Source organism: Microcebus murinus, chromosome 24 (genome assembly GCF_040939455.1).
Source record: "Microcebus murinus isolate Inina chromosome 24, M.murinus_Inina_mat1.0, whole genome shotgun sequence".
Classification (NCBI taxonomy): Eukaryota; Metazoa; Chordata; class Mammalia; order Primates; family Cheirogaleidae; genus Microcebus; species Microcebus murinus.
The window spans coordinates 18,021,398-18,040,092 of NC_134127.1; the positions used below are offsets into that span (position 1 = coordinate 18,021,398).

An 18,695-nucleotide genomic window follows, 5' to 3' on the forward strand; every position below is an offset into this window, starting at 1 on the left:
TCTTTGTCAGCTGCCTCACCCCACCACCCCTGCAGCAGGCACAGACCTGGGTGACCAGTTTATAGCAGAGGATTTGATCCACTCCTCTCACAGCAGGTGGTACCAGGTTCAGTGGTGGCTCATCCATACACATGTTGAAGGATCTTGCCTTCCACAGGCTTCTCTTCGAAGCCCTCTCCAGAACTGGACTGTGCTGACACTCTGATCTTGGACTTCCAGCCTCCAGAACTATAAGAAAAAAAATTCTGCAGTTTATAAGCTCCCTGGTCTTTGATATTTCATTATAGCAGCCTGAAAGGACTAAGACAGAAATTGGTATAGAGAAGTGGGGTGCTGTGCTGACACATACATACAAATGTGGAAGCAGCTTTGGAACCAGGGGATGGGTAGAGGTGGGGAGAGTTTTGAGGTATATGCTGGAAAAAGCCTGGATCTCTGTGAATGGAACATGAGAGGAGATTCTGGCGAGAGCTCAGAAAGAAAAAAAAGAAAGCTATAGAGAAAACATCCATCGTCTTAGAGAACACCTGTGCATAACCCTGAACACAACATTGGTAGAAATATGGACAATAAAGGCCATTCTGGTGAACTCTCAGACAGAAATGAGGAATATGTCATTGGACAATGGAGAAGAGGACATTCTTGTTATGAAGTGGCAGAGGACATGGGTCAATGATATCATTCATGTTTTAGTGTTTTCTGGAAGGTAGAACTTTGTGGCAAAGTGTTAAAGGAACAGTTTGATGTCTCTTGGCTGCTTATAATGAGAGAGAGAGAGAGAGAGAGAGAGAGAGAGAGAGAGAGAGAGAGAGAGAGAGAGAGAGAGAGAGAGAGAGAGATGTGCACTGAAGGTGGAATTCTCAAGCAAAAAGGAACCAGAACTTAAAGACCCTGAAGACTTGAAAATTCGCAGTCTGCCTATATCAAAAAAATTGAGAAAGCATGTTTGGAAGAGAACATGAGGTGTGGTGAACTGAACATTGAATAAGGACATTAGTGTGGGTGTGAACTACAGATTTAATCAACCATCTCAGCAAAAGCCAGGAATGGAGAGGGGTAGTTCCAGCAGAAACACTGCTGGCTGGGACTAAAGGAAACAGAGCAAATGGGACTGAATGAAGGAAGACTGTCAGATTTCTTAGACCTTCCAAGGCCAGACCCTAGAGCTGCAAACATGCTATTCTTTAAGACAAGGGAAGGAGAGCCCCTGTCTGCCACTCCCACCACAGGCTCCGAGTGTGACGGCCTGCAAGCAGGGGCTGTCCCCACCTTGATTTCAAAGTGTAGAACCCAGTGGAGCTGTGAGATCTGACATCATCTGCTTAGAATCTTTTATCTGGGCCATATACTTGATGTTCAATTGATTTGATACAAAATTATTTCCAAAAGCATCAGTTGTGCTGGGGTCTTGTTTATTTGGAAGAGACTGCAAATTCCATAAAGATATGAACACTCCCTCAGCCTCACTGCATGAAGCCAAGGGAATATTAATGGAATAACAATGTTATTGCATTCCACTTTCTTTAAAAATAGGTAATTTAAGGCCGGGCGCTGTGGCTCACGCCTGTAATCCTAGCTCTTGGGAGGCCGAGGCGGGCGGATTGCTCAAGGTCAGGAGTTCAAAACCAGCCTGAGCAAGAGCGAGACCCCGTCTCTACTATAAATAGAAACAAATTAATTGGCCAACTGATATATATATAAAAAATTAGCCGGGCATAGTGGCGCATGCCTGTAGTCCCAGCTACTCGGGAGGCTGAGGCAGAAGGATCACTGGAGCCCAGGAGTTTGAGGTTGCTGTGAGCTAGGCTGACCGCCACGGCACTCACTCTAGCCTGGACAACAAAGCGAGACTCTGTCTCAAAAAAAAAAAAAAAAAAAAAATAGGTAATTTACCATAGTGCTGGATTCAAGAGATAGATAAAGATATCTAGTGAGAAGTTTCCCTCCCATCCCTGTTTCTGTGCTACCAGATTGTTCTTCCTGGAGGCAACTAATGTTAATGGTTTATTGTGTATCCTTCTAGAGATACTTTATGCATCTGCAAGCAAATATATATAACCATTCTTTTTCTTCTTGTTACAATGTCTGCCACACAAACTGCTTTCCTTCCTTCCTTCCTTCCTTCCTTCTTTCCTTCCTTCCTTCCTTCCTTTTTTCCCTCCCTCCCTTCCTTCCTCTCTTCTTTCCTTTTTTTCTTTTTCTCCTTCCTTCCTTCCTTCCTTCCTTCCTTCCTTCCTTCCTTCCTTCCTTCCTTCCTTCCTTCCTTCCTTCCTTCCTTCCTTCCTTCCTTCCTTCCTTCCTTCCTTCCTTCCTTCCTTCCTTCCTTTTTTTCTTTTTCTCCTGCCTTCCTGCCTTCCTTCCTTCCTATCTTGGTGTGAGGTGATCTTAAAGATATGTCCACCAAATTCTTTGTTACTTATCCCATTAAGAGGTAGAGCTAAACTCCCCTTCCTTTGACTACAGGCTGGAATTAATGACTTACTGCTAGCAAGGAGAATATCTCAGATTTGATGGGCTGTCGCTTCCAAGATTAGGTTATAAACAAACTGCATCTTTCATCCTGGGTGCATTCTCTCTCTCTCTCTCTCTCCTCACTTACCTAGGCAAGCTGGCTGCCATGTCTGAAGGACACTCAGCTAGACTAGGGAGAGGCCCATGTATCGTGTGCCTGAGGGCTGCCCACAACCTTCTGGTCTTCTTGTGTGCTGTCAAGGAGGCGGATCCTAGATCCTCCCTACTCAAGCCTTGGGAGGACAGCAGCCCCTGCCAATGGCTTGATGCCAACCTTTTGAGAGATCTTGAGCCACAACCACTCAATGAAGCCATTCCCTAATTCCTGCCCCGTGGAAACTGTGTGATAAGAAATGTTTGCTGTTTTAAGCAATGTATTTGTCATGCACTGAAAGAGAATACACTTGGAGATCTTTCCACATGAGTACTTGGAGAGCATGTCTATTCTCTCTTTATAGCTATTTTATTCCATTGGCTGGACATAGCACTTTCTGCTTTAACCAGTCCCCTGTTGATGGACATTTAGGCTATTTCCAAGCTTGTGCCCTTCAAAAATGCTGTAATAGAAAACTATAAATCCATCATTTCACCTGTGTGTGAGTAGATCTGTAGAATAAATTCTTAGAAAAGGAAAAGCAATGTTGAAAGGTTTTTGTTTTTGTTGTGTTTTTTTTTTTTGTATAAAGCCTTGCCAAACTGTCTTGCATAGAGATTGTACCAATTTATACCCTCACCAGTAATAGACGAGAGGGATGGTTTATTCATGCTCTCACCATTTTTTTAATCCCTCTGGAGCAGGTACATAGTAGGGACTTAATATATTTGAGGGTTGAATTATATCTCCTGCATCTCAACAGGAAATGATTCAAAATACCCTTGGTTTATTTAGTATCCTAGAGAGGCTCTCTGCCCTCATTCAGCAGGTGAACAGTCTCTGCAGTAGGTGGTAGCATCAGTCAAAGTAGCAATGGGTGGCGGTGCTGGTATGTTGAAAAATAAAAATAAAACCAGACCAAGCCTTGTCTTTTCAGTTCCTGCTCACAGGAAGCAGAACAAGCCCCAGGGGTCTGAAAATCCTCTGCTGTGGAGATGCAAAGGGAGATCTGTAGTTTGCAGGTGTCTGGTGACCTTCCAGTCCCGCAGGAAGTGTGGGGCAGGGCACAGCGGGCTGCCTCTGAACCTGGCCAGGTGTCTGGGCCTTCAAAGGCTTTCTCTGGGGCCTCTCTATCTGTGTGCAGCAGAGCCCCCAGCGCAAATAGCAGGAGGTGCTGCGTCCTGGCTGCAGGAGAGCACCTGTGAAGTCGGCTAAGTCGGCTCAGAGCTGATTGAAGCAGTGCAGTATCCGCTCTCACCTGCAAGCTCCTACTTCTTCTGGATCTTGGCCATTTATTTGGTGGGGCAGTCTTCTCCTGGCAGTGCACAGATCTCTCTCTCTCTGGTCCAGGAGGGTGGGAGAGGGAAGAGAGAAAAAAAAACAGCCAGGGGGTGCTCATAATGGGATTTGCTTCCCAAAACTCCGAGGAGGAGAACACTTCAGGGGTGCAGTTTCCAGGAAAGCAGGAATTCTGTGCCCTTGGCCTGGTTTCCCATATCTAACTGGAAGTGAATGGCTTCCAGTAAGAGTCTCCTTCATGTAATCACTCACTCATTCCCTATTTACCGAGCACCTGCCATGAGCAGTGAGTTTTGCTAGGCAGAAATCTCCAGCTTCTTTGGGATCTGTTTCTACCCTAATCCTGGGGTCTGTGCCCATCCCTGGATGCCATGTACAATCCCCCATGCACTCTCCTAAGTCAAAACAACATCCCACCCTACCCCACCCCAGCTCCCCCGACCCCTGGCCACCATTGCTCTTAGAACAAGTCCAAGCTCCCCCATGTGGCTGCAGGGGCCTGAACGTTCTGCACACATTTCCCTCTTTAGCACCTTGTCTTGCTACTTCCTGCCTCAAAATCTGCTACCTAGCTACAATGAACCTGTTTCCATTTGTTCATTCACATATTTAGTCATTTCTTTATTCATTTTTATCATGTACAATGTCCCAGGCCCTGTGCTAAGTGCTATGGGTGCATCTGTGAAAAAGGCGGTAGGACCCCTGCCCTCGGGGAACTGACTTCTGGTGTCAAAGGGAGCCGATACGTGGGCATATTAGTAGCCATTGCAGGTGGTGACAGTGTCTTGAAGGGGACAAATAGGGTGATGGGGTATAAAAGAGTGGATGAAGGCTGGGCTGGGGACATCTTTCTAAGAGGTGACCTTTATGTCCAGCCCTGAGGATGGGGAAGGAGGTAGTTATGCTGAGATCTCAGGGACCTCCTTATGCACAAAGGGGACAAAGGGGACAGAGGGAAAAGTAGGGCAAAGGCTAAGGCCTTGCTCTGTTAACCCCAGGCCTTCGTTCATCGCTGCTGTTTTTCTCTGGGACCTCCCAGGCTGAATCCTGCTCATGCCGTGTAGATGTCTCTTCCCTGATCACCATGCTCTGAGCGATGTGCCTCTCCTCTTGCTCAGCTTGGAATCCATGCCTCCCTGCTCTGTGGTGGGTGATACTCTGAATGGACCCACCCATTTACTTAGGAAACTCAGCCCTGGCCAGAACCATGTTTGCCTTGTTTGTTGTTGGAGCCTGTTGTGGGTCAAATAATGTGTCCCCATAATGATATGTTGAGGACCTAACTCCCCACACCTGTGAATGTGGCCTTATTTGGAAATGGGGGTCTTTACCAATGTAATCCAGTTAAGATGGGGTCATACTGGATTAGGGTGGGCCGTAAGTCCAGGGACTGGTGTGGGACAGAGGACAGAGAGATTGGGAGACAGAGACACACGCTGGGAAGAAGGCCTCATGAAGATGGAGGCAGACACTGGAGTGATGTGGGTTCCTGGTTCAGCATCCTGTTGGGTTGAATGAATGAACCCTCAATTGCCTCTGCCTCCTGAGCCCAGGGTGTGGCCGCAGAGTCCCCTGTGTCCAGCCAGGGACATTCCTTTGCAGAGCACAGGTTGCTGGGTAGGGGGGAGACCAACCCTCCTGCCTCCCGTTTTCATGTGGGAAATTCTTCCTGGCAATACTTGGAGAAATTTATGTTTTTTGAATCTTGACTATTGGGAAGAATCAGTTGAGAAATCAGGAAGATGGAGAAATGTATTATAAGAGTCTTGTGGGAATTAAAGTTCACAATCAACAGATGGCCCTCTCAGCTTTGAAGGAATGCACTGGCATTGGGTCCAAAGCAAGTGCTGGAAACCCGAGGCACGGAGTCCAGCGTTATAGGTGACATCTCCTGGAGCCGGGCCGGGAGCAGGGAGGGGAGATGGCAGTGATCTCATCGGTCGGTCTCTGGAATCACCATGACCATGTTAAAGTGGGTGTTCGTGACCCTGTCTGCTGTATTTTCATTTTTGTGCAATGAAAATGCATATTACAAAGTTTATGTGTATGGTATACTTGATACAGATTCTTTGAATGGTGTTCCAAGAACTAACAAGTTTAGGAAGGAAAATAAGTCCATAACTCGGCCACTGGACACACAATTCTGTGTGACAGTAGAAGATCCGCATGTCACGTTGTTCAAGGGCCCCCAGTCATGTTCTCTGCTCTTTCCTGCTGTTTGAATATTCCCTAGAGGCTACAGTTCTTTGTTAATACAACCAAACTGATTTGTTCTTGTTTATTAAATATCTTTCTTAATAAATATATTTATAATAATAAATAAGAAGTACAAAGAATGTTGGAAGTATTTTAAAAATAATATGATTTCTGAAATTCCAATTTCTTGTTCTAAATCTGGAAGATGGATATCTGTTGAGAATTTGGAAACACTGTAGTCTCACCTTATAAGTAGTTGCTGCTCCTCACATGACTGTTGGCAAAATCTCAAACTCTTCAAAATCTCTTTCTTTGGGCTGCAAATGTGACTATGGAGGGGCAGAGTCCACTTGCCTGAGTGGGGTCCGGCTCTGTGCTCACAGCCCAACGACCTTGGACAGGCCACCTCATCCCTAGGGGCTGTTTTCTCACCTGCTGAGTACTGGGCTGGAAGATCTCAGGGGTTTCTTCCAGCCCCTGCGATCTATGGTTTAATAGCTCTGCTCCAGGCTGTATTTCTAAGTGAAAATACTCTCTAACGTCCTTCTAACCCAGTGGGCTGCTGGGGAGGTTTCCTTACATCTGGGGAATGAGGGTGAGTAAGGATTTACTCGCTGCTGGACACGGTGCACATTCCTCATATACATGCCTTTGCTTCATTCTCCTCCAGGCTCTGTGGGGGACGCTTTATTGTCCTATTTTACAGGTGAGGAAGCTGAGGCGTGTTGTGCCCAAGGTCACAAATCGAGGGCAGGGGTTGGTGGTGATCCTGTGAAAAGACCTCTGTGCTTGAGCAGAAACTGGCTGCACCAAGAGCCTGCTCCTCCTCCTCCCTGCTCTGTTTGCATTTCTTGCCAGTGTGGAGGGCTGTGAGGATCCAGAGGGAAAGCTACAGCGGGTGGGAAAGCCTGGCTGTTTAGACACTGCCAAACCTTGGTTTCAGTGCTGAGGAGAGAAGAAAAATTTGGTGTAGATTAAAGTATGGGCTGCAGGCGGTGGGGATGTAGGCTGCTGTGTCTTCTTCCCTCTCCTCACAGGTAGCACCTCCTCACCTCCCTCACCTGTCCTGACCCTCTGCTAGGCGTGGGTTAAAGAGAGGCTAAACCCCTTCCCTGCCCAGTGGTGCGAGGGGCAGAGACAGCTGAGCACACAAGCCCCTGGCAACTTGGGTGTGGCCGGTAAGAACTGGTGGGATTGAAGGAGTCACCTCTCCCACCCTTCATGACTCAGTGTCCCCTTTCTATAAAATGGGGGGGGGTGGATTTGCTCTGGAACCGTGGGAAAGGGCACTCCCTTCCTACTTCATATTTCCTGCTCAGAGATCAAAATAAAACTGCGTTCATGCTCCTGCTTTTAAAAAGTCCTTAGTGCCACTAATTTTAAGTAGAAGAACAGATGGCCATGATATTTACATTACAAATGGATTCTTCATTTGGCTGGAGGATCAGCGTAGGTATATTTGGGGGAGGAATTTCCTTCTGTTATGGACTCAACTGTACCCCCAGTCCCCAAATTCATATGTGGAAGCCCTAACCCCCAATGTGACTGTATTTGGAGATAGGATTTTAAGGAGATAATTAAGGTTAAATGAAGCCATGAGGGTGGGGCCCTAATCCAATAGGATTGGTGGTCTTGCATGTTGTAAGAGCTAGAGAGCTCTCTCTCTCTCTCTCTCTCTCTCTCTCTCTCTCTCTCTAACTCTCTCTCCCTCTTCCCCCTCCCTATTCCTGTACACACACCCAGGAAAGGCCGTGTGGGGACAGAGCGAGAAGGCAGCCACCAGGAAGTGTGCTAGCAAATGCTCAGTGCATGGGCGCACGTGCACATTAATTTAGGCCACCTGTCACCCTCAACCCAAGAGGAGAGCCCTCACCAGACACTGACCATGCAGGCCCCTTGATCTTGGACTTCTAGTTTTCAGAGCTGTGAGAAAATAAATGTCTGCTGTTTGAGCCACCCAGCCTATGGCGTTTTGTTACGGCAGCCCGGGCTGTCTGGGACAGCCTCCCTGTCCCCACAGCCTGTAATGTGCTTTGACTTAACAATTGTTAGCGTGAGGAAGAGGTGTGTGTGTGTGTGTGTGTGTGTGTGTGTGTGCGCAAATGTGCCTTGTGTGTGTGATTCCTCCAAAGGAGCCTAAGAAGACAAGTGTTTCCTTCAGTGGTGTGAGCCTCGCCATTGCTGACTGTGACTCCTGCTTCCCTCCCCTCCTTCCCACTTCACTCGGACTCAAGTGTGTCTTTCTGCGTCTGGGAACTTGATCTCTCTGTAACATATCCAGCTCTGTGTGTGCATGTGTGTGTAGGGTTGTGTGTGTGTATAAAGTTGTATATGTGTGTATTTGCATGTGTGTTTGTGTGCGTGTATGTGTATATAGCGTTGCATGTGTATGTCTAAAGGTGTATGTGTGTGTAGGGATATGTATGTATTTGTGTGTGTATGCATGTGTATTTGTATGTATGTATAGGGTTCTGTGTGTATGTGGAAAGGTGTATGTGTATAACAGTGATACGTGTATTTGTGTGTGTATGTGTGTCTAGGAGTGAATGTGTGTATATTTATGTGTATTTGTGTGCATGTATGTGTGCATAGGGTTGTGTGTATATGTGTAAAGGTGTTTGTATGTGTAGGGGTGTGTGTGTTTGTAGGGTTGTGTGTGTATGTGGAAAGATGTATGTGTGTAGGGGGTATACATATTTGTATGTGTGTAGGAGTGTATTTGTGTGTGAACATGTGTGTATAAGGTTGTCTGTGTATGTGTGTAGGGTGTGTATTTGTGTATGTGCATGTGTGTATAAGGTTGTGTGTATGCATAAAGATGTATGTGTGTATATTTGTATGTGTGTAGAAGTTCATGTGTGTATTTGTTTATGTGCATGTGTGTATAAGGTGTGTGTATGTGTGTAGGGGTGTGTGTGTGTGTGTGTGTGTGTGTGTGCATGTGTGTACATTCTGCTGCTGTAGACAAACACTGGGAGAAAAAGCCTCCAAGGAGGAGTGCCAGACCCCCTCCCTGAGATTAGAGGCCCCTTCCCCTGTGCAGTGAGAGCCTCCCCACGGAGAAGCCCCCTCTGAGATCTCAATAGTGTTTTGGTTTGGGGCCCTCCCAGCTCTGTCCCCTTTACTTCCGAGTGGACAGGCAGTGGGCCAGCCTAGCTTTCTCTCCGTCTCCTAGCAACTGTCCTTGGGAGGTGGAAGGCAAACTGCAGGGTCTGCAGGTTGGGGTAGGGCAGGCAGGCAGGGAGTGCAGGAGGGGCAGGGGTCCTGGGCACTGTCCCTGGAAGCCCAGATCCTCAGGGCTCGGAGATGCCTTTTCATCAGTGTAGCAGTAGGGGTGGGGGTGGCTGTCATTATTTAACGGTATAATTGTGTTGACAGCATGGATGGGAATGTTTCATCAAGCAATTACACAAAGGAGCCTGACTTGTTCCCAAACACAAAGGCGACAGGCAGCATAAATTAATGTGCACATGTGCTTGTGCACTAGGTATTTGCTACCACACTTCCTGAAAGGGGGAGAAAGACACGTCGCCCTCTCCTTCTGAGACAAGAATTGCTTGCGGTGGGAAAGAAAAGGCAAAAAGAGTTATTTCCTGGCAACATGAGAACAATTCAAGCAAGAAGCATCCTCTCCCTCTGCCATTCCTTCCAATAAGCATCCCTTGGGGTCCCGGCCCTGTCGCTCACACAATCGGCACTCTCACTCCAGCCAGCCGTGGGGAGAGTCGGCGCTCGGACAAGTCATATTCCGGCTCCCTTCCGCCTTTGATGTTCATCTTTACTAGATGTCACCTGGATGAAGATCAAAGGTAGCCTCAGAGGAAAAACAATGTCACAAAAGGCTGCTCTGCCCCCGAGAGTCAGAGGAGCAGGTGGAGATTGGAGAGAGGCTGTCTTCCTTCCTGCTTTGTCAAAGCGATGAGAAGAGCTCTTTCTCCCTTTATGTTCTTTTTTCTTTCTTCTTGCTCTCCTTCCCTTCTCTAACTTTCCCTTCCCCTTTTTAAAAGAAGAGTTTGGTGGGGGCAGCTGAGTGGCACACGCAGGTCTACAAGCCCCAGTGGCTACTAGTAGGAGACACGGTGTTATAGGGTGAAAAGAAACACCACTGGGCATAGTCAGCCAGCATTGCTGTTCTGGCTTCATGTGATCAGAAGTGGCTCAGCCTCAGTTTACCTCCTTGTCAAGCACAGAGTTGGACTGGATGGTCTTTAAAGCCCCTTGCAGCTCCCATGTTCAAGGACTCCCCCGGCCATTCCACTCAAGTCTCAAGACTTGGTGCACTTTGCCTTCCCTATGTCACAGCCTGCCATCACCCCAGCATTCTGATGGGGACAAGAAGGGTGGAGCTGACTGCACCTGTCCTCCTCCCCTGCAGACTCTTGGAAAGCACTAGCAGAGCAGTACTAAACCATAGCACTTCTTCGGGTTCACCATCCATGTGTATTTCTCCCAAATGAAAATATTATCATTATTATTGAATTTTTAAAGAACAGATACATTGTTGCAAAAAGAAATCCAATTAGAGACACTCTAAGTGAAATTCCACTGATAACCAGATTCCCCATGCTGTATATGTTACCAGACCTTTTAAAAACATGCATACAAAGATGTAATATGTTTAGATTTATGGGATTTTGATTTGTGCTTTTTTTCTGACTCATTCACGCTGACCTCTGGAGCTGTCGTGACAAAAGAAGAAAAGGAGGCAGCTTCTTTGGGGAAGGGGAACAGAGAGATGTGTTTGTCCCCAGCTGTGAGCTGGGTTCTATCCTTTGGGCACCAGGAGCTCCCATGCCCTGTCCCTATGCAGGCTGTATGTAAAATTTATTTCCACAAAACTGTGTTAGGAGGCTAAGGACCTTCACAAAGTGAGCCTAAAACCAGTTTGTTGTTAGAACAATGGACACAATCTCTAGACATTGCTGTTTCTTTCTCTCTTTTTTTTAAGAAACTTTAACATTATAACCTATATAGCATTTATTGTAAAGAAATTAGAAAATAGGTCAGTCTATAGAAAAAATATACAAATTAAAACATCCCTTTACTTAGAAATATATTTAGTGTTTTATCAAAGAATATACAAACTTTTCACATGCTCATATTTAATTAGCCTTTTCAGTTGGCTTGATGTTTGTAGCTTGGAAATAGCTTGAGGTGACATGTCACCTGTCCCACCTCCTGGGACCTGGACTTGGAAGCCACATTCACTCAACCATGCCCTTGGGACACAGAGATGAATATAATCTGGATTCTTGCTCTAAAAGTTCTCCTAGCATGTTAGGCAAATGGTCTCAGAAAAGAAACTATTGTCTGGTCTGGGGCATGCTGAGATTTAGAAATACAGATATGCTAAACATCATGGAAGCAGGGAGGAGGAAGTCATTAATAGAATAGGTGTGAACATGGTAAATTTCAAGGCCGTTTAGGTAATTTAGAACATCTTCCTGCTTAGACTTTAATCCCAGACACAGTGATTTGTTCCTATAGTGAGAGCTTCAAAGATGCTTGCCAGGGGATTTGTGGAGAGGGGAGGGCTCCAACTTCTACTTTCAGCATCTTGAGACAGAAATGTAGGAGGTAACATTTTATTTCCTCTCTGCGGAAGCCTTGCTTCTTTGCCCTGTCTCCTAAGTCTACAGTCTTCCATATGCTTGGGTGGGAGCGTGTGGGTCTCGCAGCTTTAGGGCCGCAACACTGGCTTCATTTTTAGTGCAAGCTCATCTGAAATCCCTGTGATTCCACCAACCTGGAATAGACTCTGGTTATACAAAGACTTCTTCCCTGTAAGCCCTTGGAAATCTTTGCGTGGGACCAGCCGTGTGCCAAGTATTCCTCATTCTGGAGGAGGGGTGAGGGGTGGGTGGGGGCATTCTCATACCATTACAGAAAAGTGCATTTGATGTAAGCTTCAAAACAGTGAAGTGAGATGGACGGACTTAAATTGAACTAGCTGGAAACAGACCCTGAGACAGAGAATTGCTTGCAGAAGGCTTCTTTTTTCCTTTTAAATTAATAGGGGAGAACATGAATGCAGCACCCCACTACCACAACTTAGGCAGTCGAGTTTCCCCCATTTGGGGAAATTGCAGGGTGCAATGGACAAACCCCACCCTGTGAAAATCATCTTCATAATCATGGTGTCTTCCCTGCCAGGTCAGTATAGCAGAGGCTTCTTGTGCACTGATTTTAGGGAATGTACCTGTAGGAAAATGAGGAAGACTGAATTCAGCAGTGGGAGAAACTAATCAGCAATGTCATTGCAACTGAGGTGTTAGCTGAGCCCATAAAGAGCTCTGAAGCTGGGACAGGCCTTCAAAGTTGTCTCAAACCGAGCCAAGGATATGGTAGCTGTGTCCTTGCACCACCCAATCACTGGGTATGAGTTATTTCCTAGGGGAAGAGTAACCTTGGATGAACCAGTTCCTTGCAACTAAGAATAATTCCCAGGAAGACATGCAGCTATGAGCTGTCAACAGCCAAAGTCCCAGCAACAGAGGGATGGATGTTAGGAGGAAAGGGATTGGGGTAGACAACAACAGTATCCACTATAGTCCACCTTTTATGTCACTCAAATCCACTTCTTATAAGTTTTCCTTATCTGCGAACAGGTCCTTCGGGATAAAGGCTGGTCTCATTTTCCAGGGAATTTACAGGCAAAGAATTAGTGGGACAAACCATAGCTCCTTCTGTACAGTTGACCTTGAATCTATAACTGATACTACTGCCCTATTTCATTGCCCATTATAGATACCCCTTGCCTTTGGCTGACCATTTTACTAGTCTAGGTGGTTTGCCTGGTGGGCGAACCAGATCCTCACGCCTGAGGATCTGAGTCCCTGTTACTATGCTCTTCTCTGGACATGGCTGCTGTATCTGCCCATTCACTATTAAAACAGGGCAGGTGAACACCAAGAGATGCCTCAGTGGGTTGGTTCAGTGCCGAATATATTCTTCCCTGCTGTGTCTAGCAACAGCCTGATCTTCTGTTATGTGATGGTTATGATGGTTCCTTTCTCATGCCCGTTGGTTCTTGGTATGAGGAGCCCAAAGGAACTTCTTAGCAGTCGTAGCTTTATGTTTAATGGACTTCCACTGAAACTCCATATTGAAATGTTCTCCCTCTGAGAACCAGGGCCTCTAGACCCACAGAGCCTAATATTATAGGATTGGGAGCATAAATTCCCCTAGTGGGTTATGGGTTGTTGGTAAGTGAGGTCACTTTTACTTCCCCTCTTTAATTTCCTGACTCACGTATTCCATTTATGGGGAACACAGTACCATATAATGCTCATTAATTTAGAATCCATACTGCATCCAACATCTCCCTTGCTTCTTTAAGAGGCTGTTCTACCATTCTCAGGCTGATGACCCCTGGGTATAGTAGGTGGCAGGACCAGTGAATCTCATGGTCAAATGGCCACTGCTACTGATGTTTTTTGTTTTTGACATTAAGTAGGGTTCATGGCTTAAGGTAATGTTGGTTAGGATTTTATGTCAGCTGATGAAATCCTCTGGAAGTCCTAAGATAGCTACGTTGGCCAAAGCTCAAGGGGTAGAAAAGGCAAGTGCATACTGGACATATGTGTTGATATTAGTCAAATTAAGTCATTGCTCCTTTTAGGGTGAAAGGAGTCCAGAGCAGTCAACTTGCCACCATGTTCCCTGTTCATCTCTTCAAGGGGTGGTGCCAAGTATGGGCTCAACCTTAGTTTCTATTGCTGGCAGGCTGGATGCCCAGGAGCTGCAGTAGCCAGACCAGCCCTAGTGAGTGGGAGCACATCCTACTGGGCACATGCATAGCTTCTGTCCCTTCTGCCATGGCTGTGCCACTCCTATGTTCATTGCATTGGTATTGGGCTGGCCCATAACAAATACTGGCTGATGTCAACTGACTGAGTTATTCTGCCCACTTGACTGGTTTAGTGTCTCTTCATTGGTAATGCTCTTTGGTGACCTTCATACTTTGTATCCATTTCCATAGGTCCATCTATTAACAGATGAATCTTTCTAAGATCTTGTTCCCAATCTTCTAATCTTTCTCCTTTTAAGACACTGGACCAACTGGCAAGTTCATTGAAAAATGCCCTAAATCTATGAATATTTTTACTTTGGGCTACTTCTCTTTTTACAATATGGAAGGCCTGTTGCATCACATAAAATCTTGACAATCAGGAAAATTTCTTCTTGTTACTTTCTTTCAGGGCCACACCTGAATGGGGCTGCAATGCAATAGCACTGTCCATTTTTAGCTTACACTGATATACCAAGGTGACCCGTCCATGTGCCAAGCTCATCTCTTCTCCTCTTCCACTAGTGGGCATAAGGAGCAGAAGGTGTGAGTTGTGGGAGGAGACACTAGTGCAGCAATGGTAGGTGACATAGGGGTTGAGACCACCTGCTTGTTGACCTTACCTGTGCCCTAGTTCCTATTAATGCCCAATATCAGATATACTACTTCTAGCTTATGAAGGATTGATGCTGCATCAACCTGATTTTCTGACTTGGTGGGTATGACAGAGCCCAGCTTATGATGGGCAGCTCTGGCTGCATGGCCCCTGGGTGCCCATGCCATGATGGCCCATCTTTAGTAGGGCCCAGTGGCAAGTCAGGTCCTGCCTTCCAGATGGAACATGTATGGTCCTGTGGCAGATGGCATCGCCTTGCTCCAAAACCCTGTGGGTCTACATCTTGATCTCTTACTGGGGCTTGCCATTGACTCTACTTGATGTCTTTTCCAAACACAGAAACCTCTAATGCCATAAAGTCTGCCACGTTGTATGGCCAAGTGACAAGACTGCTTTAGCCACAGCCTGGAGCTGCTTCAGAGACCTTTCTAGGCTTCACTCAAAGCTTGCAGTCTTTAATGTCACTTGGTAACTGGGTCAGAGCAGTTTTTCCAAGGGTAGAATATGCTGCCTCCAAAACACAAAGATGCCTACCAAGAATTGCGCTCCTTTCTTAGTGGTGGGAATCACAAAATGCAATAATTTGTCATTTATTTGGGGAAATGCTTTGCTATGCCCAGATTATTGGACCCTAGAAACTTCATTGATGTGGAAGCCTCCAAGTCTTCATAGAGTTCATCTACACCCTCTGAGTATGTGTGCCTTATCATTGCCTCCAACATGCCTGCTGCTTCATATGTATCTGGTCTAATTAGCATGATGTCACCGATATGGTAGACCAGTGTGAAAATATGTGGGATCTATGGATGATTCAGGTCTCTTTTCTCTATATTATGACAGAGGGAAAGTGAAGTTATGGGGCCAGACTGTAAATATGTACTGTTATTTGTCCCATGGGAATGTGTACTGCTTTTGGTCCTCCTTGAGAAGGGATGGAAAGGAATGCATTTGCTAGAGTAACCTTTGCATAGTATATGTTGGAGTCTGAGTTAATCTGCTCTAATAAAGGTGCCACATCTCACACAGTAGGTACAACTGGGGCTGCTCTTTGGCTAATTTGGGAGCAGCCCACTCTCGTTCACCATGGCCTACTTGGCACTTTGAATCCTAGCATTCCTATTGCCGTCAGGGCGGCCAGTTGTGCAACAGTGTCTCCTACTGCCACCTCCAGCGGAGAGAAGTCAGACACCACCGAGTGGTGATGACGCTGGTGTCCTTACGAGCACATTCCTTGTCGCTTTGGGGAATTGGGCGTCCTCCTCATCTTCACGGAACATAGTCAGCAGGTGGGTTTTCTGGCAGTGTCCAGTGTCCATTCTGTGATGCCCACTTTCCTGAGACTTTTGAGTCCTTCTTCCACCAGCTGCCAGGGAAGTGCTGGTATGTCCATTTTGTGTGGGCCATCACTTTTACCAAGCTTCCGAGATTCAACCTGGAAGTTTATTAGCATCTTCTCCCAGCATCCTTGCCAGGGAGTCTGACTTAACACCATGGGAAAATTTTAATACATTTGCATATCGATACAACCTCCTTTACCCAACTGTCTTCCACCCATTTGATTCATTGCTCAGGATCCAGCCCAATGCACACACTCACACCCCTCCCTGGTACATGTTAGCCAGTACCTGCACTACTTGGATGTATGCCCCCTCTCCTCCCTCAGCTGACCTTGATGTTTTTGCTGGTTTTGTTGATTTGACTTTTCCTATTGTCTGATTGACAGAAGGGGAGATTGGAGTAGAGATCCTGAGGGCAGCCTACAAGGTCTCATAAGGCACCTGACTCATTGGCCACCACTGCATGACATCAAACAAGGAAGGGGGCACTACCAACTACCAAGGGGGATAGGCTACTTCGCAGGTCCAGCAAGTTCTGGGGCAGAATGAAGTTCAAAAATCTCAACTACATCATTACCCAGATAATGATATCAGACTCAGACCAAGACTCAGAGTTCCACTCCTTTTCTGTTATGGCCTTGACCTTGGCATAGGAGACCTCCCAGCTGAGAATCCAACCTCCTCTCAAGTTCTTGTGCTCTTACATGTTTAAGCCCTGAACTTGATCCTTTGTGCTGATGGCCTTCTATTGCAGGACTTTAGGCTTTCCTTAAATGCTGCAAAGGAAATCCTGCTGTCACATTTCACCTTGAATTGTCAACTGATTACCATGAGTCTGATATCAGCTCCCTTGAGTGAGTTTATCAGTGGCACTCAGCCATAGCTACCAACTCCATGGCCTTTCTAGTTACTGTACCCATCACGCCTCTCCCGTGCCAGAGATCTTACTCCAGTCACTGCACCACCTTCCCCTGGTGTCCTAGCACACTGAGCTTTGGTAGACACTCACAATTGCCCTGCTGCAGCACACCAGAGACTATCCACACTACACCTGCCACTGGGATGGAGTCCTCATTGGCAGCTGGTCAGGGAGTAATTCACCTCCAAACTCCCATTTTACAGTCCACTCCCTAGGGCCACTGCTGGTGCCAATTGGCTTTGATTGAGTTCCCTGGAAACAGGCTATGAGATGGAGAATTTCATCCAGGGTTAGTTAGGGAGTGCTCTTGAGAGAAACACCTGTTTTTAAAAAAGTGAGGAGGGCAGGATTGAGAAGGAAGCAGGAAGAGGAGGAGGAGAAGAGAGAGGAGAAGGAGGAGGAGGAAGAGGAGGAAGACGAGAAGCTACTGACCTAACATGCAGTTTCCACTGAAGATTCAGCCAGTTGTATAGGTAGCTTTGATCTAGGATGATCTCTCAGAGTTGTCCTCGGTTGAGGCAAAGTTGAGACTTTGGATTCCTCCATATCAGTCTGTCATTGACCACAGGTTGTCTCCTCAGAGGGTGTAACCTCAGGTAAGGCAATTCTTTTTGGCTTAGGATAATGTCCAGCCAGGGTCACAGCTGTGAATTGTCAGCAGCCAATATTCTCAACAGCTGGGGGTTGGGCAAAGCAGCCCCAGTGAGGGGATCTGAGGGGAGCACCAAAGCGTCCACTGCAGGTTCTCTGGTGCTCTGGGTTCCCACTGAGCAACAAGGACAGGACTGTATTTGGGAAAAGTGGAGACGCAAAGATCGTATGCTGGTAGTAGCAACACCAATTTCACACCTGCCCATGATTATAAACATTCTTCTGTTTGATCTTGGACAAGTCATTTAGCCTGCTTTGTGCCTAAGGTTTTTCAACTGTAGAATGAAATTACTGATTAGTAAAGACCTTGAAGTGGTACCTAGCATATTGTAAATACTCAAAAAAATGTTGTTGTTATTGGTATTGTTTGCATTTTTATTTTCAGCAATCCAAACTTATTTCTGGCTACATTTCTCTTCTTATGATCCCCTAACCTGGCCTTTGCCTGCCTTTCTCCTAAAATCAAGCTTCCAGTTCTGTCTTGCCAGTTTCCTCACCTGTTCCCCAAAGAGGCCATGCTTCGTGCTCACACCATTTCCCTTCCTAGACTCTGCCCTCGCCTGTCTCCACAAAGCTATCTAAATCTACATGGCCCTTTGAAGGAGTGGAAGGAGCATGTGCTTTGGATTCAAACGGTCTGGGTTTAAGTCTTAGACCCTCCACTTACTTAAGCTGTGCGACCTTGGGTAAGCCATTGAGCATGTCTGAGGATCAATTTCCTCACCATAAAATTAGGGATGATAGCAAGTACTCCACTAGCTTGTCCTGAGGATTAAATGTGATAACTAGGTGAAACTGCCAGCACAGAGCCAGGTATACTTTCATTTGCTCAAAAACAGTAGCTGTTGGATTCCTTAGCAGTCCTGAGGTGATCTAACCAGTGAGTCATTCGATGCACAATTATTCAAAGCCCATGATGTGCAGGCACCTGCAGGTAATAGAGAGATGAAGGAGATGCAGCCTGTCCCCTCAAGGATGCTAAGTTTCCTAGTAGCTCTCCCACCCTCCCCAGTGTGTGTCCCCCCTCACCTCTCACTCCTCACACCTCTACAGCATGGACCCCCACATCATCTGAACACCAATCTCTTTGCAATTGTTACTGACATCTTCCTGGGTATCAGTTATGTTTCTTCCCATCCATTGTGAGCTGCTTGAAGGCAGACACTCCTGCGTTCTTCTATATCCCACCACCCAACACAGGCACATGCCCTGTGCTCTGTAAGTTATTTCCTAAAGAAATGAATACATGAGTATTTGTGATTCCCGATAACATAGAGCAGTTT

At 46.4% G+C, this 18,695-nt stretch overlaps 1 long non-coding RNA gene and 1 pseudogene across 2 annotated transcripts in view; one reads left to right on the forward strand and one right to left on the reverse strand.

Annotated features, from left to right (window-relative positions):
- LOC105882564 (uncharacterized) overlaps window positions 1–18,695 on the forward strand; it is a 196,892-nt gene that overhangs the window by 37,903 nt on the left and 140,294 nt on the right. The gene's annotated exons all lie outside the window — the stretch shown is intronic.
- On the reverse strand, window positions 12,114–12,261 carry LOC142864277 (uncharacterized; annotated as a pseudogene).